The following is a 23752-nucleotide window of genomic DNA, read 5'->3' as shown; positions in this document are numbered from 1 at the left end:
TTTGAAATAACAAAAAAATAAAATAATAAACAACCTAATTAATACAATCAACAATAATAATACAAAGTGCTTTGTCGCTGATTATACTTCATAGACTTATAGTGGCAGTGTAGGCAGACCAGTGTTGCCGACTTAGTACCTGGTGCTAGAATCTGCCGGTTTTTGTCTATGTCATATCAGTCAGCGCTTATAATTGGGAGTTAAACGCTAGACATTTGCAGAATTTAAGCGCTTTTTATTATATCAGCATTCAGATCAAAACGGGCAAAACGACCAAAAATTTCCCGTGAAAAAACATTGTCGAAGTCCTCAATCCATATTGTTTATTTCATTCGTGAAAATGTTGAATCCTTATCGAAATTGTGTCAGCCTGGCGTTTATTTAATTTCAACGTAGCGCTTTTCTGTCAGAGACAGTTGGCTACACTAAGGCAGTTTATGGTCGCGGTTATATGTTCGTCATATGAGGCCCGGTCAAGGACACGACGGTCGATGTCGCGGTCACGTGGCCGAATATTTGTCAAGTGTTGTAGGCTAGGAAGTGAGTAAACTTGTAGATTGAATAAGCCAATGTTTTCTATATTTGTCATGGACATGGTATTCAATAATATCATCACGGTTCAGGCATTAAGTTTGATAATTCGAGAGTTGATATTTATATCCTCAAGCTTTAATTAAATTTATAAAAATTACCCTATTAAAAGTGACAAGTAACAGATATGATCACGTATTTTAATCAGCTCTTTCTGTCTTAAGATATTCCGCTGCTAAGCAGCCACGGGGTTAGGCTTGCCAGGCGCCCGGATGATTCCGGATACGGTCAGGCCTTTTTGGCTGTCTGTCCGGCCGAAATTTACAGTGTCATGTAATGGGCGACCGAAAAATTAGCTCATTCTATCTGGCAAGTCATGAAATGGCTCAGGCATAAACATACATACATAAAATCACGCCTCTTTCCCGGAGGGGTAGGCAGAGACTACCTCTTTCCACTTGCCACGATCTCTGCATACTTCCTTTGCTTCATCCACATTCATAACTCTCTTCATGCAAGCTCGGCGGTTTCGGGTACTTACAGGATATACTTATACAGGCATAAACGTGTTAAGAAATTTACCCAAATGTCAGGCCAAAATCACTAGCCTGTCCGGTCTTTACATATGGAGACCTGGTAACCCTACTTGGTCACATTATTCAGATGTCATGAAATGCATTATAGCAATTGCATCCACTTAGTAACCAAGAACGACGGTGTAATGCATTTATTAACTATTAATACAAAACAAGACAAATCGATACTGAATGGGTAATAAATGATGTGGCGGTCAAGTGCAGCCGTTAATAAAGCTAAATGACTCGAATCAATAAAGTAATTCAATTAATTTACATTTGTTTGTTTTTTCGTGGTTGGGTTTGATGCGACTCGAATGGATGATTTGCGTCTGATGATCATGATGATGATGATTTTTTGTTGGTGAAGAGTTTAATAGTAATCCCGATCTTATTCAAACAACGGAACATTTTAAACAAAGTTCTTACAGTACGGATGTAGTCTCTGTCTACCACTCCGGGAAAAAGGCATGATTTTATGTATGTATGTTCTTACGGTGAGAAACATCGTGAGAATAACTTAAACACAACTTAAATGTATTCTTGAAACAAACCATAATCCGAATTGACTTACCTGCCCCGGTTGATAGTATAAATATACATAACAATGACATACAATGTATACGAGGCAAATGACACAGATAATAAGTTCAAGAATGAGATATCAACGCAACGATAATTATTACAAGAATAGAATAACAATAAAGTTTTTTCATTCAAAAGTTTGGTGTTACGATAGCTATTCTTGAAATCTAGGACCGTGGAATATGGTCACTTCTCCAGCAGAACAGACCTAAATGAAGAACACTGATATTTTAATCTCAAAGATATTTTAGTCCATTCGTTCAACTACAGTTGATGTATATAAAAGTTAATATGTTTTTAATTGGGTAGTTAACTTAAAACAGATTATAATTACGAGAAGAATAATCTTATAAAATATTTATATACAAAAAATATGTTACAACCATATATGGGAATAGAGTTTGCAAATTATCATACATAAATGTCATAATTAGTGGGTGCGTTCACTATGATAATTATTAAAATGGCGGACTTCAGAATTTATGAGTGTCGCTAGGTTTATTTTTAAGAAGCGCACTGACAGGGAGCATATTTCGTCCAAAGGTCAGATAGAAATTTAGATATTTTTTTTTCAAGATTTTTTTCATACACATTTTGGGTATTTTTTTTTTGTCTTACATTCGTCACTGCTCTTTTCCGGAAAGTATGTAGAGACTAGATCCACTTGCCACGATGTCTACATACTTCTTGTTCTGTTAAATGAGTATCGGCTATTTATAGCTGGATCGGTGTAATTGAAGAAATTTTAGAGAGTGTAAACAAAGGAGCTGAAAGTAAAAAGGGACAGAAAAAAATGATTCGAATGAGAGCAGATTTGATATGTTTTTTAACTGCAGGCATGCATATAATCACATCGATATCCCTTGCAAGGTAACAGCCAACAGTCTTGAAAAGACTTGGTCTTTAAGTCTTTTCAAGACTGTTGGCTCTGTCTTCCTTGTCGTTCCAAATGTGATTCTCAATAATAATTAAAATGAAGGTCAAAGATATTCTGCCTTCAGCTTCTTCGAACTGTAAAGGAAACTTCAATACACATTAAAGATTTCATAATATAAGACCTAAATAAAATCTACTTCTACAGACCGAACCATATTTGCGCAAGCATTAAAACCAAGTAATTAAAATAATAAGGTGTTCAGAGTTCAAAATGTTAACGCTCAAGTTGCAATGCGCAGGTGCTAACAAAACATTGTTGTACAGCTAGGGTTGCCAGTTCACAATACCTAATGGCTGGGCTGATCAGTTAGTATTAAAATTAGGTCAAAAGACCGGACAACCAGTATTGTATATTAATAAATGTCTAAACTAGCTACCATCGACGCTCGCTCGTTCGCGACGAGAGTCTTACGCGCGATTTTCCAAATATTAAAAGCTTACCTAAGCCAGACTGGCTGAGCGCCGTAAAGCTTTGCCGGACAGATAAATCAATAACTCTTACTATGACGGCTGTCAACCCTATGCACAGCCATTACAAGCGAATGGACCAAGTCGGTGAGCTTCTTAAAGATTGAAATCGCAGTACAAAACAAAGTGGTGTTATTACGACTGTACCTTGACACCGGGCATGTTATGAAGCTCGCTGAGATTTAATCTAGCTAGATTGCTTTTCATGTACACAATTGTTTGCTTAAATTGTTGTAAGTAGATTCACATTTGATATCAAAACGCTTGAAATGACATTGTGAAGTATATAACTATGTTGTATTGGCCATCTAAAAATAAGGAGCTGGATTTTGTACATCCGGGTCCTTTACCTCTTTTTTATTGGCGGACTGATAAACTGATGACGATAGATCGAAATTATTAATGTCACTAGATTTTCACAGGTCGTAAACGTAGACGTTTCGCTTTGTTGGATGTTTAGAAAAAAACATCTAAACATAGATGTTTTGATAAATCAATTTCATCATTCACTCGTAAAACAATCTCTTGCAGGAAAAGAAGTGATGTATAAATATATCTGCTCCGGCTTCACCTTTTTTTGTGGAAAATTCAAAGCTTAAATGTTTAGGCCCAGCGGCTTGAGCTGTGCGTTGATATGTCAGTAAATCAATCAATCAATCTACTAGTGTAGTGTCTACCTATAGGTATTTAGATGTTATTGGAATCATTGTTGATAACAATTCAATAATCTCTAAATTGGAAAGAATACTTTCTTAAAAACAAGCGACTCGCCCCGACTTCGCACGGGTAGTATTTATGAGAGTTACAAACCTTCCTCAGATAACCCTCTTTTCAATATTGCAAAAAGTAACAAAATCCGTCTACAACTTTCTGATATTTGCGCATACATACAGAAAAAGAAAGTAGGGGGAATTTAATAAAGTCGTAACTATGACTTCAGTCTTTCGGTCATCTGAATTTATTTAAAGATGCATGTAACTTCTTACTCTTGTACTAATTGGACGATGACAAAATAGTTCTTTTACAGCTGACACCAAAGATGATTTCAAAATGTACGACTGATCAAAGCCACATCGTAAACCCTACGCTATAACGCAGCAAGCACTAGTCTATTTCGGCGCGACCTTGACAGTGAAAAATGTTTTTACTACCTCAGTGCCTCAGTTCGCGTGAATCAATATTTTATATTTATAAACTCATCGACCTAGGTTCAAGAGCGGCCAAGTCTTTATTGGATCATTTGAATAATTAACCTCAAGTTTTATATCAGGATTTTCCATAAGAACTTGAAGGAAGAAATCCCTTTGAACTCCGCAAATCTTCTGCGTGATTTGGTTTATTCATACCTCGGGAGTTTTTGACACCGGTTGAAGCAGAAATAGATTAGAGGACTTTGAAGTTGACAAACTTTTACCCCCCGTTGAAAGATCTGTTGATCACACCTGTTTAAATATTACACCTTGTGATACTAACGCTTTAGAAATTTCAATCCATTGCCAGGGCTAATGGAGTAAACAGCGCGTCAGCAAGACAGTGCATTTTAAATGAGAGAATGACGAATAAAGTTCTTACATTTCCCAAAACATTCCTAGCTATTTGGGTGTGAATAATGAATCGCTTAAACTGTTCATTAATTCATTGGTGTAGTGTAGGTATATTGATCACCAAAAGCCTTGATGATGCCGTTGATCCTTTGATAGAGTGAATGATGAATTATGGCAAATATGTCATGGACTTAAATGAATTGCCTATGATAATAATCCCATCACACAGTTGCTAGTCGGTTATTCGTATTTTCGTTGTGAGATACCACGGAATATCTCTACAGCTTACTAATCGTGTTTCCCTATTCGTCGCATTTTCATTTAGACCCTAATTAACACTAGTGTTTTAAAGTCTGTTGACGTATTCGTGGTTAGATCACTGGTCTCAGTTTTCGTGTCGTTGAACTGAAATACGAGTACAAATAAAAAAGATGTATTAGCGCATTTGAAAGTATTTGTAACAAAAAATGTATTGTCGCTCCATGTATATTGGTACGAGTAGCCCTCACTCGCTTCGCTAGCTCGGTCAAAAATTCTGCCAGAGTCAGTTTTTAGAAAAAGCACGTAAAAATGAACGATTTCGTGGTTATTCCAGAATATCTTGCCAATTCTAAATCTAGTCGGGTTCAAGGTCGGTCGGGTGGTCGGGACGGACGGGAGCAACGAATCCCCAGCTGACTGGGGATAGAGGGATATACATATATCCATAATTATATTATGCATGTGCGACTAGGGGTAAAAGTTCTAAACGTTCAAAATGGATCTATTTTTTATCGAGCAGTGGGCACACATCTTTAATGAATTACAAATTTCTTACTGCAATTTTACAACTGCTAGATGCTTGTGAGATATATATTTTTTGTTATCCATTCACCTCTAACGTTTAGTCGACTTTTTAGTTCAGTGAAATAGCCGCAGTAAATTTCATCCAGCATGACAAGAACGTAACAACGGTTTTAAAACTGAGGACCATGGGCTCTGAGCTGCCTAACGTGTACAAAATCCATCTGGAACCTGACAGAAAGGATTCTGCTTCTATCTAATGAGGTATTAACTATCAAAACATTGAACTGTAATGTGCAAAAAATGAGAATAAGGACAGGTACAGGTTGTTAGCCTACCGCCAAGAAGTTTATTACACAGACATAGATTTTGATAGACTCGCCAATTCACCCATCTGTGTGTAAAGCAAAGGAGTAATTTTTTTATGTTCAGATGAAATCAATGAAATAGAAATTTTTGCTTTGCATTATAAATCAAATTGATAAATAAGTATGTTACGATATCTCTGCTAAATTGTTAGACTGATTAAGTACAAATTTTGTCTGAGAATAGTTAATTCTCCATGGTCAAAGGTTCGCTGCCTGGAAATTCTTACTAGAAAGCGAGCGAAAATTTTAGTTTAACACCGGCCAAACTACGAGCAGAAACTTATATTTTTATACCTCGTTGACGACTGTTAATGACGATCACAAGACATGTCACAGCTTCGAGACGAGGGTCATTCGACACAATTTTTTCTTTGCCAAGCGAATCAAGGACCTGCACACTCGCAGAGTCTACCTGGACCTATGTCTATGGTTTAATACATAAAAAAAGTTGACAATGATCACATCAGCATCATAGGCACGTGTTCCAAGTTCAAGGGCGGACCCTGGGTCGTTACTCTCTCGGTTTTTGCGTCGTTTGCGCAACTAGCCTCCCAGACATGTATATTGATGACTTGCGTGTAAATACTTTCATGTATACGTCTAATCGCGAGTTCGGAAATCTTTTGGCACGGTATTATTTATTTCCTGTATTTACATTTGTATTGGGCAAAGTATATGACTGATACGAAAGCTTGGCAACATTTTCAGGGATATTATTAAGCCAATTCTTATAGATGAAAGTTCGTTTTGTTGATTAATAATTTACTACACTAAATCTATTATATGTATATTAGGTATATTTTTTTATCATATTACATTTCATCTTTAGCTTTTTAGTTTGATACCCGTGTAACTGAGTCGTTGATTTGTGATCTTAAGGAGCCAATTTTTATAATTTCCGTTTTTAATTCTGTTTTTAATGCAATAATTTTATACTAACGTATGGGCGTTTGCGCCAAGTTGCTGGCGGGTGATTGCATACAAATTGTCATATTAGTCTAGAAGTATGTGGGGAAGAACTTCTACACTAAAATATCGATAATTAATAAACAAAACATCCTCGTTGAAAGATGAAAAAAATCACGCCTCTTTCCCGGAGGGGTAGGCAGAGACTACCTCTTTCCACTTGCCACGATCTCTGCATACTTCCTTCGCTTCATCCACATTCATAACTCTCTTCATACAAGCTCGGCGATTTCGGGTACTTTTGGCCTGACCCTTTACCAGGACGTCGTTAATTTGATCAAGATGAAAAGATATAACTCGATATTAAGAATCCTTGGAGATTTTTGAGGATTCTTCTTCATTTTCTAAGCTACGTACAAAAAAATAAATCACTTAGCAATAATTAACATACTTTTATCATGTAAATGTCTCTGTTATCGTGTTACTCTCTGATCTCACATTGCAGTTGCACGGTCGCCGACCACTATACTCTGAGGTCCGCTTCCCAACATTTCCACGTTATCCAGCTCAATGTTATTGAATGTTTAAAAACTGTTGGAAAACATTATTGGCAAACTTATACATACATACATACATATGGTCACGTCTATATCCCTTGTGGGGTAGACAGAGCCAACAGTCTTGAAAAGACTGACCACGCTCAGCTATTTGGCTTAATGATAGAATTGAGATTCAAATAGTGTGACAGGTTGCTAGCCTATCGCCCAAAAATAGAATCCTAATTTTGTAAGCCTATCCTTTAGTCGCCTTTTACGACATCCATGGAAAAGAGATGAAGTGATCCTATTCTTTTTTGTACTGGTGCCGGGAACCACACGGAAAACTTATATTGTAATAAATTCAACATTTGAATAATTTTAAAGAATTACCTCCTGGCGAAACCTTTAAAAGACTTCCTTCATACCCACGTCTATCAAAAGAACCGTCGTCAGTACTAAATCTCCATCTAAAATGGCAATATCAAGTGCATTGGTACTAAGATTCCACTCGCAAATCTACATATTTGGTGACACACTTGTATGTGGGTGTGTGACTCACACATTGCCCAAACCACGCAAGGTCGCGAGGAGACCTGTACCGTAGCTAGGGTTGCCATCCGTCCGGGTTCCCCCGGATTTGTCCTAGTTTAGAGGGCATCCGGGGAAGGTTTCATTTGTAGACCGGGTTTTAAAAAATTAATAAATAAAAAAGGTGATTTATGACATTTTCAAATTGCATTGTATATGTATGTTTAAAAGACCTTGTTGACATGTCCGGCTTTCGGACTCTAAATCCGGGGTTTTCACGCGTCTTGTCCGGTTTTCCAAATTTAAGAGATGGCAACCCTAGCCATAGCATAGACTTGTTAGAAGGACAACATCCACCCAGACTCGGAATTGAAATGTTAGTTGATTCGGTGACATATTTATGTATATACGTCGAATAATGCTATTGCGTCATAATAATATACTTATGCGTGTGAATGAAGCCATAGAAGTACTTATGCTGGGATCGTGATAAGTAGAAAGATGTAGTCTCTGACTACTCTGGAAATAAGACGTGATTTTATATACAATAACAATAATAAAATTAAAAATATTGATCTCTAAACTATTTTTCTCGAGATTTAAAAAACGGCTGTGGAAAAAGACGTAACAAAAACCAGAATTTAAAGCCTCGACACAAAGACCTAATTAAATATTGAATACCTTATCTACATATTGTCAGATTGTATAATATAATACATTCAAGCGGAAATCTTCCAATCTTCATTGGGTATCGAACCCGCGACCTCGCTTCCGCTGCCTTTTATCGGCCGCTTATCGACCTAAACCGCTCTAGGGTTACCAACCTTATATACATCTAATATATTTAGATTTTCCGAGAAATTTCAATAGAATACCTCAAAAAAAAAAATAAAAATAGATAGTAGCTTTTATGCTCTTTTTAAAGAGTGTAAACGACAGATTTTCCCAGGATTTCGATCAAAGTTGGAACTCGGTCTTCTCTTCAAAGTGGTGAGGACGCAACTAGGACTTGCCGCCAGGAGAATGATAAATCCTCGTAGGTACTATATATTTTTTTTTTACTTTTACTCTTTCCGATCTTATACATAGTATATGCTTAGTTTTAATAACGAACACTTCATAGAGTCATTGGGTTTCGAATTACATAACTAGGATTTTGTTGGTTTAATCTTTAATCGCAAGTGTTTTATACACTTAAATGATATTTATTATCATCAAAGACATCAGTTTTCCTTATCGCTAGCGCCAATGAGTCATTAAACTACAATCCATGAAACCTAGTGACTCAATTCAGTATTGGATTAGTTTTACTCGGAAATCGTTCGCATACTCAATGATTTATTTTAGGATACACAAGTATGTATTTCTGATCATGTGTTGATGTCATTATGTTCAGAGAACTGTTATCCTGGTTTTCGTTATCATAATTAGTGTTTAATTAAAATCCTAGTCAGATATTCTACTTAATTTGTTTATACAAAGCAGGCAACAGTTGACTTGACGGATTTGTAGTTGTTTCGCCTAGCCGTAAATAAAAAAAAATATAAGAATAATTGCTTTTTTAATGATTTTTGCTTTAATCAGTTTGATGGTTAAATTATGTAAATTAATTTTTGGTTATTTTTTATTGTATATTATTATAAATTATGACAAATGAAAAACTTTTAGGTATTCGGTAAGCGGAAGTAAATCACAAATTTAGGTTCGCAAAATAAAATTAGTTAATTGAAAGGGTTACCTTCTACGAATTATGGCTGCAGCCCGGAGCATGCTTGTGTACAAATAATACTCGTGTAAGATTCTACTCAACTATGACAATAAAAAAAGGAACTGATCTAGGGATACGTGGCTATTAACCTGAGAATAAGAGACAGGCTGTAACAGATTGATGATTTGTATTTTTTTTTTTGTGGTTGAAAATGACAGGCCGTCGAACTTTCAAAGACCAAATTTCGAATGTCTTGAAAAAAGGGACGTGTTAGGAGTACCTGTAATCGTCGAATATGCATGAAAACATTAATGAGTGAAGAGGAAGCGGGAGAGGTCTGTAAGGATCGTACCAAGTAGAAATCCATAGTCTCTGCCTACCCCAACGAAAGACAAGCGTGATGGTATGTATGAAAATAACAGACCTTTTGCAGAAAGCGCCACAGGCAAAACAATTAAAAGTAAATAAACATTAAACGTTAACGATTACTTGGTGATTTTCCTTAGGTATAAGAATTATTATTATAATATAATATATCAGATAATGCGGAAACCATGCTACATCATGACATCACGGAATTCATGCGATGAATGCACTTAGTCAAGTTTTATATTAAGACGTTATCGTAATTCACATTATTTTTTTTGTTTTAAATCATTTCATTACACTTTTGCCACTTCTTCTTATATTAAGTAACTAACCCTTGTCGTTGGAGTTAAGTGAAGCTTCCTCTATTCATCTCTTTTCTCAGTAATTTTTTTTATTTGTTGATATGTTGTAAAGTTAACTTTTTGCTTCATTTCATCATAATTTTTAAGTTTTATTTTATAAATATCTAATGAAACTTCATCTTGTTTCAGGTTGAACCGAACACGACCTTGGTTCGAGTAAGTACCTATTTTAAATATAATTGTATTTGTCAAAATATAATCTGTGCCTGGGGTAGCGACCTGAAGTGAATTTTGATCACACTCCTTCAGGACCCATTAATTCCACCTTACGGTCATCCAGCTGAACGTGGCTTTTCGAGGCTCTGTCTACCCCGTATGGAATTTAAAAAGAATGATATTTGTAAAAGTATGTTAATTATATTTGTGTATGCACGCTTCAGAACCGTTCCTTGATCGACGAAAATGTTGGACAAATTGCATTGTCCTGTTGCTAAAATATTCTTCTAGATTATCATTACGGGATGAAAACTTGTTATTATTTTTAACACCCTTTATTGTGGCTTCCCACGAATGAGTGCCTGAATGTCTTATAATAAAATTTGACTTTTAAGATTCAAGTACCATATTTGAACAAAATATATTTTCCTTGTACTTAATGGGTAAGATTTTGGAAGCTGCGCCGGACGAGGTGCGTCCATAATGAACATTTGGTCCTTCTAAGGACATACAGTACGTAACTCTAATTTATCTTATGACATGAGCTTTGGGTACGGTCAGCAAAAATGATACTTAGTTATTCAATTTGCGTATACGCTGAGACCAAAAATTTGCACTTGCGACGAACCCTGCATACTTCTTCGTTTTATTCCAAACTGAAATTATTTGAAAGTGTTTTTTCCATTGCTTAGAGAAATTGAAAGTTTTCTTAAATATATAGAAAAGCCAATTTCAATTACTTCCAACAATTTTAACAACCTTAGTATATATAAATATAGCTTCGTGAAAACGACATTAATTACTTAGAGCTCAACAGCGTTTCATCAACATTCCACATTTATGACTCTGACTGTACAATATGATTACCTCAAGCGGCCACTCACATAAAGATTCACTTTTATCTTTATTTTCGTATCATTTGCATCTATAAAAATGTTGTTTTGTGTCGTTCTGAGAACTGCAAGCTGATGGTGGCATTATGTTAAGCGTTATGTGGGCGAACAGCCCCATGGGGATAACAAGTGCGGTAATAGTCTCTCTTTACGACTATCTCTATCTATATACTATCGACTATCTCTCATTATGTCTGACGAAATATTCGCATTGAAATAACTAGTTCAACATTCATTCATATTTTTTTAATGGAGACAATGTGCATGTACAGAAGTGTTTGTTTTTGGCAGAGATTAGTTATTTATTTATCAAAAGGCAGGTAAATAAACACAATCCAACACAGTCTCTATAACAGAAATCATTTTATCACCACAATTGCAGTGATATTACAAACTACTTACACGCCTTTCGTCAATCGATGCGGCGGAAATCTCTGCCTATCATTCGGGGGTACCGATATCGAAGCGACGATAACCTCTCTTCGGGGAAGCGATAACGACAGAGCTCATGAATGAACAGGCGGGAAAAAAATCGTGGAAAAAACTGGATAAATTCCTAGTATGGGATGCTATGTGGCGATAAGCGATGTTAATGTGGTGTTGTTATGATTCAGTTTTTGGTTACAAAATGTCGTTAACCAATAAATAAATAAATAAATAAATATATACGAGACAAATTACACTGATTGAGTTAGCCTCGAAGTAAGTTCGAGACTTGTGTTACGAGATACCAATAAATTGATAAATGTTCTAAAATAACAGTTATGGGAATTTAATTTATCTGTTTTACTTGCTGATATTGTAATTTGAAAGAATATTTAAAAAAAATACATATATAGAAACAATTTCATGATTAAAACAAAATTTATGTTGCGACATTAAACATGTTTAGTATAATTTAAAATGAAAATTGCTTAAAACTATTTTACTTCGTTTACAATGGCTGCAACTGGCCACTTACAAAAAAAATAAAAAGGAACATTTTTCAGTTTACTTGGAATTCTATTAAGTTATAAAATAAGACCAACTTTATGTTTATCTGTACAAGTATTATCCGTAAATAAAGTTCAAAGTGCACTTTCAATTCATCAACAGTTTAACTATTTTTCAACAAGTGCATGAACAAAACATTGAAGTAAATTTTAAAAAAGACTATGTTGCAATCCACACTTAATACTTAATTCAAATTAGGCTATCCACCTTTATAATGAATCCTTGTGATTCTCTCGTTCACTACACAACCGACTGATGCTACTTTTTGTCGCGCCAGTTTCAATACCGTTACGCGTTTTTTACCCAACTTTTTTCGTCATTAGCCCTTTCGGAACGGGCCCGAAATAAATTAAAAAGCGATCAGAATTAACGTTTTTGTCCTCCTGATTTGGAGTAATAACGGTGACAGTTGGTATCAGACTATTGTAATGGGGTAATTTATGTGATGCATCTACGTTTTGTAGCACCTGTGCGTTTTTGAAATGGATACGAAGTGACAGAGGGCAGGAAGAAACAGTTTTAATTTGTTGTGAAATGTTTTGGCCTTTTTATCTGACGTTAGATGGAGCCGTAGCTTAATATTGTAACTGATAATGTGACGTTCATGTTTTGTGTACACTCAATCGAATTGTTTTTATTGTGTTTCTCTTATCATAGCGCATTCCCGATTGATTGCGTTGTTGCCTTTCTCAAATCTCCGTAAATAACAGCGCGTAATTGACATTTGATGAAATTAGATTTTTGTAAGCTACCTTAGTTTAAAAATTATCAATTATTTTTAGAACAAGATTGTTACTAGCGGAAGAGGCAGTGTTATCAAAATTAGACCTAAATCAGCTTTAAAAAGCTGAAAACAGCACTGTTATTTTGTGGAATTATGGAAATTTAAATTATCTAGATCTCGGATGGAAACAACGTTCACGCCTGTCTAACTGGAACGTAAAAAATATCTATCGATCTTAGCTAAAAATAAATTTAGGCGATTTATGGTGGCCCTTGAGAATTCCCCAAAGGTTCGTGACGTCACTTTGTGAGTCATCCGCGCTTTGAATGGAACAGAGTTTATCAATGAGTAAGGAGTGACCTTTAAACGGGATGAAGCGAGTACTGATTCGACAGAAACATATAAAAAGGATATGAGTAACAGAAAATTTTACAACTATAAATAAACCGTCTGTTTTTAATATGCCCGTGATTAATTTGAATTTATATCAAGTGGTGGTCTGACTGCTTTAAATAAATTATATCGTGAGAGTGTTTTCGGAGTTTGTGTATTTTATACCCGACCACAAAAAGGGGTTATTATTTTGAGCGTATCTTTGTTTTTATACTGTACTAAAATGAAAAGGTTATTGACATATCTATTAACGCACAGGCGATACAAACATTTCGCAAATATTGCTCCGGGTGCGAAGTCCCGGGCCAAAGATATTTATTTATTTAGGAAAACAATCGATAACAGTCAAAATATTTTCGTTTAAAATACTTAGTGGGCACTGTTTCGAGTATATATTTATTGTTTATATGTCTATGGTGATTATCATAATGTATATATACTCTACCTGTATACAGTGTGCGAAAATTATCAAGTTTGCAAGTACATTTGTATCGATGCAATTCGATTATTCGATTGTAATGTGACTCATCGACAGTGCAAAGTCCTAAGCATCCGCTACCTACGTCACATTCTGCATAGGGTTGCCATAGTATGTTTGTGATATGGAGGGCAACACTGATGTATTATAGACGTGTCATCATTCGTTGTTCTTGGAAAAAATATTAGAATTTTATTCCCAGCGCGCGCAAATATTTGTACTGATTTTCATATTTCTGCCTGCTTTTAATTTCTTCTTCTTCCAGTTATCTCTCTTATTCCTTCAGAGATTACTGCGGGCCATTCAGTACATATTTATTGTTAAGTCTTACTTTAAATGGGTAGTCGGAATTTACGATAATTATATACTGATACCACATTTAGCTCAATGAGGCTATTAGATGATTTAGAATCTAACACAATGATTATTTAGAGATCTAACTCTAGACTCTTAATTGTTTATAAAAATACCATAGTTCTTAATACCCCAGTACCTTAGTAACTGGGTATTCCTCATTGCATTCACAGCTGTTGGCTTCAAAGCTTGGGGTTTGCTATAGAACATCATGAACAATTTTACACTGCCTGCCTGATACCAAGCGCCAGCGGACTTTTATGTTGTTAGTGTCAGACCTTGCCCTTCTATAGTTTCTGAGAGATGGCTTCAAAGGGGTTTGCTACAGAAAAGCATGTAAAAGTTCACTCAAAAAGCATCACGCTTACGGACTTTTTGAATTTTTTTGTCTATGCTTGTGTTTCTTGATCACCTTCTTTAATATTTACATGACAAAATCATCTTTCTATACTTGGATTGCAACCATGCAAGTTTTTGTCTGGATAGGTACTTAGCTCACTTAGGAAACTCCAGAATTGGTAGCTTATATAAGTTAACTAACTAACCTTAGATAAGTTAACTATTTATATTTATATAAAATTTTATCAATATCTGCCCTAAAATAGACCCTAAAATAGGCGGATTTATAATATTAGTGTGGATGGATTCTGACCCATGTCAACCCTTGACCACTCTCGCTGTAATGCGTAGTTCAAATAAAAGACACAGGAAGGTGACTTTACGTAGGCGTCCGTTCACTCAGTGCATTTTATTGTGTTTGTAACTTTGGTTTGGGCGCATATGGCTTTGTTATTGTTAGATGACATGACATCAGACTAAAGCGTGTATTCCACTTGCTAAATGTTATTTCACTCGTCTGAATTAGTCACAAGACTTAGGACATCTGAATTTAATCAGGTTTAAATACAAGCCTGTAGTTTTTGCGGAATGGACAGAACCCCAAGTGATTGGACATAGTCTTCTTGGTGGACAAATAAATTACACGGTCATGATTTACCAACTGCACATTGAAGGATCTTTATGAAGCATCTATTGATGAGCCAGCTGAAAGTGGTCTTTCAGCCATGACTGCTGGCTCTGTCGACCCCGCAAGGGATATAGGCATCACTGTATCTATGTTATCTTGTTTAACGTTGATGGACCTGCTGGCATAATCTATATCAATAATGTTTATCAAAAAATTATTTGTGTATAAAAATATACTTTCATATTAGTTTTATTTCTTAACCGCCCTAGGACGTGAAATTGGCTCTGTGGTCTGACATTTAAGGTTTCATTACCACCAATTATTGCCAATGCTTTATGGCCCCATGTAGGCCCTGTAGCCACCGCATTATTATTTCATGAAATTATACTTACCATGACATTTATAGCGGCTAGTTTTAAAGAGATAGCTTCGGTTGTAAAGTTGGGATTGCGAGTGTTAAGCTGCTTATACACACGATGATGGCTTGGGCAACTCTATAGTGCATATAAGACAGTAAATTTTGCAGTGGGCCTAAAACACTAAATTTGGGGCTGCTCCTTTTCCTTCAAAAAAGCCAATCAAGGGCAAGGCTTATAAAAGCTGATTCTTCTTTAATTAAAAAAAATGTCCATCGCCTAAAAGAATATTACCAAGTTTATACGCCTATCTCTCGCCTTTTATGACATCCATCAGAAAGAGATGAAGTGGTCCTATTCTTTTTTATATTTACGTGTCGGGAACCACACGGCACCAGGTTACATCTTGCGAAAAGAACAAACATGCCGGACATGTACAGGGTCCCTTAGTTTATACCGCTGAACACTTGCAGCGTAACTGTCTCTTATTGGAAATCGATATGAGAAAATTATGATCTTCTGTCGTGTTGTGCATTGTAATGTTTAGAGCCATTGAATATAATTATGGCCCTAAAGAGATTTCGAATGAAGATTACTTCTATTACTCTTTCTAGACTGGCTTCTATTCGCAAATTTATGTCCAATAGAAAGTTTGCGTAGTATAAAATTTCTAATATCGTTTAAGCGTTTGTGTTGATTAAGCTGATTGACTATTCTCACATGTCTATACTTGATTATATGTATTAATCTATGAAATTTATAAGTTGTTAAGTAAATTTGCGCTTTCCTATCAATTATTTTCTCAGTCATCAAATTAACGTCAAAAATAACATGTAACTTCTGAAGTCGGTTTTTATTATCCAAATCAAGAATCTATCTGATACATATCCTCCTATTGTCAATAAGTATTTTCTGTTTTTTGATAACATACTCAGAAACAAATCCGCAAAAAATAAATGATATACTTTTTGTAATATCAGTCGCGTTGGCTCAGCGATGACTACTTATTCAGTCAAAACATATAATTTAACACGTAACATTAATTAAAAGGGAAGTCTTTACTGACATGACGATGATCACCGTTATAAGTTGACCGCCAGACATGTGCAATTACATGTGATTTGGAGAGCAGCTTACACTGGTAATGTTGTTCTTTTAGTTGTACAAAGTCGGGAGTTACCTAAACATGAAATTAATTACTCGGGGGGATTAGGCAACTGCTAATTGCTTTACCGTATATTCGAATCGATTTGTAAACTTTCGAGACACAACAAAACTTTTCAACGACAGCTCTCTGAATGTAAGTCCGTAAAGTGATCCAGAATTAGAATAGCTGTCTGCATCATGAATGTTGTGTTAAATACCTGTACCTGTAACGTTTTAATTATCGCCAATTTCGGGGTAAGCTACCGCATTTGTACTTTTATTGATATGATACCGAGTGTCGTATCGTAAGTTTAATTCGTACCGTACATAACCAGTTTATAGTATTTAGATACGGTAAAGTCTGATGAAATCAATTATCCAGACGCGATCAGATATAAAATAAATTATATATGAAATATCAAAAAAAAAAACATCGCGTTGTTTAACACAGCTAGATGGATAGCGGAAAGGTTGTCGACAAAATGTAATGAAAGAGGAGATTATATATATTTATACATACATACATAAAATCACGCCTTTTTGCCGGAGAGGTAGGCATCTTTCCACTTGCCATGATCTCTGCATACTTCCTTCGCTTCATCCACATCCAAAACTTACATATTTATATAAGAAATAAAGTCAAAGGAAATGAAGATAATCATGTCATCTAATAACCTAACTAGATTAGTGCAACTATTTATGATTATGATGGTAATTCATCTAGAAATAAACATGCTAATTTCAATAGCAAACATACTAGGAGCATAGTTAATTAATGTCGATTACGCATTGCACATTACATATATATATATATGTTTCGCGGTTCGCCATTTCTGTCGCGCAAGGCCGCCGGGCGACATCTGCCGGTCGGACCGGACGTCGCTCGCCGGCTGCATGCAACACAGCGCTGGGTTTACATGGATACCCGACATTCTTCTTTTTTTAATCACCACGGTTTTCATTATTGGGTTTAAATAGAGAAAGTATATTCTTGCGGAAGACGGCAGACAACTTGGGGAACAGATTTCTGGCCATGCTGCTACAGATGTCTGAGTAGGCCTAAAAGATCATGGCTGGACATCACAAAAGCGAGCCAATGCACTGAAATCTGAGAATGCCGAAAACTGGATGAAGTGGAGAGAGAAATGTTGGAAGGCGGACCCCGGGACCGGAACATCTGTGTGGAGGGGGCAACCGGGAGCACAGCAGAGATGAGAGCGAGAGAGGAAAAGTACTTACCAGTGGTGCACTTTTGATCACAATTTTTATGACGTAAGTCAGGTCAGACAAAACGACTCCCCCTGATCTCATCAGTCAAGCAAGGTAACCAAACCCATTTTTGGATCATAGTTACACGTCCAGTTGCCTGAATGTGAAGGTTTTTCAGGTTATTTTGATTATCTTTTTAAGATTGCAGTATTTCACTTCATTATGTTTTCCTTTCCTTTCGATTTTTCCCATTTTATTCTTAAAATTTCCCCAATTTATGTGCAATTGCAACAAACGATTCAATCGAATCGTCTCGCAATCGCACTTTCTGCTTGGTTCGTCTTTGTCAAGTTAAAACTTAAGAAGAGCAAAAAGTTGTTGGGCACTGCACAAGATCAGTTGTTTTTATTTAAACGTTGATTTGGTCAATATGGGTCATTTCTAGTCTGAACTGTTCATTTCATAGAGCATCATTAAAATTTTAGAGCAAATTTGGTTAACATGTAAAAAATGTTTTTGATATATATTTTGTTTTGGACTATATATTCCAAGTGTTTGTAATCAAACAAATATGCATTATGTCATGACACCAAACCAATTCATATTGAAATAGAATATATCAAAATAATGACTTAGTTTATCAACGTGTCACTATGTCAGTGACAGTATCTAGCTCTTGACCCAAATATAATAACTGTCATTGATACTATTGGAGCTATAAATTTATTTGTGTTCACAGTTAACCCAATAAAGATAACGAAATAGCTCTGGCTAAAACAACAACAAACGAGAGTAGTAATTTTTTTAGCTTTGAAATGTTTCTTACATTTCTTTGAAAACTTTTATGTAGTCTTAAAATAATGTAGTTATTATCAGTTTTTATTAGATTGCATTAGACTTAAGTCAATGATCCGATATTAAGTCTAGAACATTCAGATTTCGTCGCACCAAGTCGTATCTATAACCAATTGTTACAAATTTAAAACTGATCCTGAAATTTAGTAAAAAAAATTCTTCCATAATGAAATTCCCTTTCAAATTCCGCGCCATATGAACCCATACTATCGCCGTCCGTGCGAACCGGGTCACCGAGGGACCTATAGGGGCCTGAGTCATGAATGCGAGCTTCGGTACTTGCAGTACTTGCACTTGGGGTGATTGCTCTGCCTCGCACACTGTCGCTGCATGCCTCAGGTAATTGACACGTCGGTTGCTAGGCGACCACGGTGCTAGCCGTTTTGTTTGTTGACTGTAAGTGCTTCGATGGAGGCTTTGTCATTGTTAATCTATGATTCATTGATTAATGATTCGTTTGTAGAAATGGTAGTGATCATGACGTTTATTATTTGAGCATAGCTCAAGTTTTGATAAGGATCAAAACTTGAGCTATGCTTTCTAGTGCATGAAAAAGCAGCTTACCTTTAAATTTCTAAGATATGTTTTTGGAAATATATGCAATGAATAATTTATGACAAAAATTTTCAAGCTAATCTTCAATCAAACCGATCACAAGCCAGGTGTATACATAATCAAAATTACTTTTTCCAACTAAACGCATTCACAAAACTAACATTTGCACAAAATTTTTTGTACCAAATTTTAGACAACGATATCGATTCTCAAAATTGGAGCCATGAATGGCACAGACAATATTTCATAAACATTTTGTTTGGCGCGCATGAATAGTTTCTATTATCCGAAGACAATATCAGTGTCTCTCAGTCGGATGGGTCCATTGATCGCGTAGTCTTGCTCTAGAAAGCTGCGATTTTCACCGGAGCGCATCTAAACCTTCGCATTTACATTTGTGTCCATAAATCAGACATTTACCTTTTCAGGTTCCGCCGCAGGTGTCCGAGTGGTGTCGTCTCGCCGGGAGACCCATTGTCCTACACTTTTGTACTCGAATACGCATTCATTCACCTGCGATTTGTCCATCCCTCTATTAGCTGTTCGATACCGACCTCTACTCGTCCTGTAGACGCCTCGATATCTCAAATGGTCGTGTAATCGCAGCGCATCTTTTCATGTTCAGCGTAAACTCTAACTCTATCGGAATAGGTGATAGTTTCGCTCGCATGGTTTGGGTAGACCGGATGGGAAGCCGAGATGCTGTAATTTGGTCGTACAATACCGTGCAATAATAATCGCGGCCGGTCGTAATTGCGACGACATCCGTTGCACAAGATGTAAGTATACTACATGTGGGCCTCCGTGTGAAAGTTCGAAAGGGACTGGGCTCCGACAACGAACACTCGTTACCACGCGAGACATGCGACGCAGATGACACAAGTGCAGAGACCAGGGTTTTAACATATTGGTATTAAAGTGAGCACTTAACTTGATGTTTTTACGTAATTTAAAATAGACAATAATTTTCAAAAATATATGTATGTATTTTATTTAGTTAAGAATTGTATGACTTTTTCCTTTTTATTAATATTATATTAATTACTAGCTATGCCCGCGACTTCGTCCGCGTGGAATAGTTATTTTGGGCATCTTTGAAGCCCTCAAGGATGAATAATTCTACCCGTTTTTTTTTTCACATTTACCATTATTTCTTCGCTCCTAATAGTTGCAGCATGATGTAATATAGCTAAAGCCGTCCTTGATAACTGTTCTATTCAACACAAAAATAAATTTTCAATTTGAACCAGTAGTTTTTGAGATTAGCGCGTTCAAACATACAAACAAACTCTTCAGCTTTATAATATTAGTATAGATTATTAAAAATAAAATAATTATAGTGGTGCTAGTACGATGACCATCAAATTAAAGGTATCGTTACAATAGCAATAGACTAAGAATTATTTTATATCATTTTGTATATATATTTTTTAAAATCAAAACTCAATGCTGTGACTGTTTTTGACGGCCTCTGTGGCTCAGCGGTAGTACGCTTGTCTGTGACACCGGAGGTCCCGGGTTCGAATCCCGGCCAGGGCATGATGAGAAAAGAACTTTTTCTGATTGGCCTGGGTCTTGGATGTTTATCTATATAAGTATTTATTATAAAATATAGTATCGTTGAGTTAGTATCTCGTAACACAAGTCTCGAACTTACTTCGAGGCTAACTCAATCAGTGTAATTTGTCCCGTATATATTTATATTTATATTTATTTATTTACTGTTAAGTTACTAAGTTAGTTATTTAAAACCCTTATCACCATTTAGGGCGATGTCTCCCGTTATCCCTCTACTCTGCAACTGCGTTATCAAACCTGTTCCACGCATTTCATATATCGGCTTTCATCACTCGAGATATCTCTGGAATTTTATTGCTTTTAAATTGACACGCGCATTCTCCGTATGTTTATATCGGCGTCGTAAAAACAGATTAAGGCGGCCGTTTCACACCTAATAACAAATCGGGACAATACGGCCGGCATATGGTGCTTTCGGCCGATTATCGTCATTGTCCGGCATTTTTTCCGGCACCGGAAGTCCCATTGTGTCCCTATCGTGTGGCCACTGTCAAATTTGAGTTGTGTTCCGTGTTTTGACAATCGGCGTTAGATAAACGCGCGTCTAACAAAATGGCGTAGAATATGTCCGGTTTAAATTCAATAAGAGAAGGTACCTACATATTTTGAAATCGGAACACTTTGTGCAAGTTCAGGTAAAATTTAGAGTTTTTTTTTTTATTTAAATGTCAATTGTGTACGAATATAGTTTTAATCCGATAAGATCCCTTTCCGATGGGACTACGCCCGAGGCACCCGCCCTCTAAAAGATAAAGGCATACTTTCTTGTATTTATTTAATTTTGTCAATTTGTTGATGGTACAAAAAAAAAGGTTTTCGAGCGAGGGCGTGGGATCATCGAATCCATTAAAAAACCGGATATCCTCCAAGGTAGCGTTTTGTTATACTTTAAACCTTTTCAAAGGATTTCGCTCTATTACACAGTTAGTGTAGATATTTTTTTTTTACATTTGAATTATGCATTACCGGTTCTTACAAAATTATGGTATCAATTTCCATTGCTCAGGAGCAAAAAATTCAGCGCTCGATAGGTAAGTAAGTACATCAGAATTTCAAAACCATAGTTGCTGTGAAAATCATATGTACATATATTAACCGAGTTGCGAAATGTAGAAAATGTTACTTTTTGTGTTCAAAAACTTTTTGTTACTACTTTTTTCGTTGAAGTTTTTGCGCTTTTTACTTACGTTAGGTCAGAGTCAGGTCATTGTGTTTAGTAGTTATCGAAGATATTTCGCTACTAAAAACTACATCGCCTTCAAAACTCACAATACATTACAAGGTTTGAAAGAAACTGAATATCTATGCACGATTGGTGGGTAAGTCCACTTTAAGAAATTTATGCATATTTATTTTTCTTAATTAGTAATTTATCTAAATCATTTACATCTGGAATTTTTCAGCGTTATTAAGTTTACAAGTTTATTTAGTCAATAGCATTTCTTCATACTACACAACCATAAGTCACGTCTATCAACTTATAATGTCGAAGCTCAATTCCATCATAAAGCTATACAGCTGAACGTGTCTTTTCGAGACTGACTCTGTCTACCTCGCAAAGGATTATAATGTGATTATAAGTATGTTTCAACTCACGAGCCCAAACCATCCGTGTAGAAAGACCCTGAACAAGCTGCTTAAAGAAAAAACAAATAAGCGTCTTTATAAATAAAAAGAAAAAAAACTATATACTATCACTGTCTAGAGCGGGAAGATTCAATCACGACAGCTGCTTCTTAGAACACCGATGATTTTTTTTTTCTCTCTATACAGATTCTGTTTTGCGGCCAGTACGCAAGTGGTCTTACAGGAATCCCATTTTACTACAATCTACGCAAAAAGGCGGTAAATATTTTAGAAACTTTTTGTTGATTATGTAAATAGTTGTGTCTCTTTCCTCAATTACACGGTTTTGTATGAATTTGGTCGCTTCCATTATAATAAGTATGTATAAATCGATAAAGTAAGAAAGATTAGTTTGTATCAGTTATTTAGGCAAAAAATATGTTGTCAAAATTATATTCGAATGACGTCAACATTTATAATAAGCTTCTGAGGTTAATCTTTGTCTGACTTTATAACCGTTAATATTTTTGGGTCTATATCCTTAATAGGGATTGACCAACCCTTTGTTTGTAACACAGGCATTAAGAAGAGCTTTTTTGCACGCTCGTAAAAAACGACTTGCCAAATGTAACTGACCAACGTAATTTCATCACTAACCGACAAATCAACTTTCAAGTGCCTGCCGACCAGAATTATTTTTACCAGCCCTGGTACGATGACCCGATAGCCATTACTGGTCAAAGGCCAGTGGTCAAACTGGTCAAGTGACATCGCATGATCGCACCCTTTCTGTCCCGTGCACTTCCTTTATTTACCTTTAAATACGTCTTTGTCGAGCTGAAAACTTTAATTTTTCTTTTTATAGAAAAAATAGCCGTTAGCCACGCGTATCTTCTCGGTAATTCATTTTAGGCATAAGATATTCTTGTGTTACGTAAAGTTTTGTAACGGCTGCCAGTGAAATGCGAAGATAAAAATGTCAATTTATCCGTACACGTAATAAAAAATGTGGTGTAAAAAAGATCTGTGTGTTAATACTTCAATGATTATGTTGTTACATCATGTTGAATCACACGGGTTGCAACTTAATTGTGTGCACTGCATTGGTAAGCGATTTCGTTCAAGCTTAAAAGAAAAGCTTTTTCATGTTTCCATAAATTTTCGACGTACACTACATACTCAACAGAAGATCGCTCTTCACTTTTTTTTTTACCCAAACGCCAATCAGTCTGCAGTCGTGATTAGCTTTTTTACGTCCCGTTACTACGCCTCGTCACTGTCATTCAAACTTCAGTAGAAAAAGCAATAGCACACGTTATATTTACGC

General features: G+C 35.9%; 1 long non-coding RNA gene across 1 annotated transcript in view; it reads left to right on the top strand.

The window, feature by feature from the left end:
• The window catches only part of LOC106139932 (uncharacterized), a 132901-nt gene that overhangs the window by 94939 nt on the left and 14210 nt on the right, over positions 1-23752 (top strand). The window contains exon 4 of the long non-coding RNA XR_009657066.1: positions 10332-10358. This is a non-coding gene — a long non-coding RNA (uncharacterized LOC106139932). The remainder of the gene's footprint in view (positions 1-10331; positions 10359-23752) is intronic.

This window comes from Amyelois transitella, chromosome 11 (genome assembly GCF_032362555.1).
Source record: "Amyelois transitella isolate CPQ chromosome 11, ilAmyTran1.1, whole genome shotgun sequence".
In the NCBI taxonomy this organism is placed as follows: domain Eukaryota; kingdom Metazoa; phylum Arthropoda; class Insecta; order Lepidoptera; family Pyralidae; genus Amyelois; species Amyelois transitella.
Note: the sequence above shows the minus strand (reverse complement) of the source record. Positions and strands in the feature narration are given on the sequence as shown.